Here is a 1790-nt window from a genome sequence, read left to right as displayed (position 1 = left end):
TATATGTCTTGATTCTTATTTACTTATTTGGTCAACGGTTGTGCACTTTTATAACGCATATAACATTCGTCTATATGTGCTTTTCATGTAGAAAATAAAAACAACACAAATAAAGGAAAATGAAAAGAAAAACAAATCAAAAGAGTGGATGAAAATTAGAGATTGTCAAAATAATAAGAATTATTAAAGACGGCTCTTCAAGATCATCAAATTAGTAGACTCTTGAACAGGTTTTTGTAGAGAATTCCAGAGATTGGGTGCAACAACTGAGTAGGATCTCTGTCCATAAGTCTTCAAATAGCAAGTAGGCACATGCTGCCCTTAATGCCCTTTTACATTTAGCTGAACGGAGTGTGATCAGTTCCTAGATGTAATAAGGAGCAAAATGGTGCAATGACCTAAATATGAAAAGAAGCACTTTGGACTTAATTCGCTCATTGATTGAAAGCCAGTGCATTTTCTTGTGGGACTGTGTTCAAATTTGGGAATACTAGTCACAAGTCGAGCAGCAGAGTTAAGTTGCATTCGTAATCTTTGATAGAAGGGCACAAAGCAAACCAACTAGGAGTTTAGAAGTAATCAGAGCATGAACAAGTTTCTCTGTGGCTGCTTTATCAAGAAAATGTCTGATCTGTCTGAGAATACGGATAGCGAATAAAACTGATTTAGAGATGTTGTTGATGTATGATTACATGAGGTCGAAATCAAATCAAATCAAATCAAATCAAATACTACGCTAAGGTTACAGACTCTGGAGGATGGTGAGATTATAGTTGCCAGTGGTAGGATCATATGTAGTGAGGATATGAAGCTTATGCTTAGGATAAATGAACATGTTTTGTGGGGTTTTTTTAGCATTAAGTGAAAGCATTAACTTGCAAGCAACAATGAACTTCAGAAATGCAGCATTCCATTTCAATAACAGAATGAATGGCATCATCACGTTCGAAGCGTATATAAATTTTAACTTTAATTTAACCACTGCTTCGCCGCACCGAATCTTATTTTGTTAACTGGAGATGTTTTCTGATATTTTTTAATTTAGTCCTATATTCAGAGAATAATTAACAGTCGACATTGTAAAACCGGTAGAGTGCAAGTGAGATCATACTTGTAATGGGAAACAACATAACATTATTACAATGTACGTATAAGCGTCATAACCACTAGACCACGAAGGCTTCATGGTTGAACAGGTCTAGTGGCTATGACGGTCGCCTTGTCAGCGAGAGGTCGCAGGTTCGAATCCCGTCGGAGGCATTTTATTACACAATGAGTTTTATAGGACTTTATTCGTTGAAAAGCTACTGGGTAGCCTACGATGTTCCATCATGTCCTTATTTAACACTGTATATGTACCTTTGATGATTTATATTATATTTATTCAGCAGTGTTAACGGCTAACTTCCTTCAATATCATATACAATATACGACAGTATTTATTTCTAGCCGTTTCTCCAGATAATGTATCTGGCCGAACGCCCTCTTGAGGCGCACCATTGTGTAATACAATGTTCCCGACGGTTATTTGGACCTGTTCAACCATGAAACCTTCGTGGTCTAGTTGTTATGACGCTCGCCTTGTCAGCGAGAGGTCGCAGGTTCGAATCCCGTCGGAGGCATTATATTACACAATGAGTTTTATAGGACTTTATTTGTTAAAGAGCTACAGGGTAGCCTACGATGTTCCATCATGTCCTTATTTAACACTGTATATGTACCTTTGATGATTTATATTATATTTATTCAGCAGTGTTAACGGCTAACTTCCTTCAATATATATATATATA

The sequence above is a fragment of the Anneissia japonica genome, unplaced genomic scaffold (assembly GCF_011630105.1).
Source record: "Anneissia japonica isolate Jap-2015-1 unplaced genomic scaffold, ASM1163010v1 scaffold287957_len1322810_cov207, whole genome shotgun sequence".
Classification (NCBI taxonomy): domain Eukaryota; kingdom Metazoa; phylum Echinodermata; class Crinoidea; order Comatulida; family Comatulidae; genus Anneissia; species Anneissia japonica.
Note: the sequence above shows the minus strand (reverse complement) of the source record.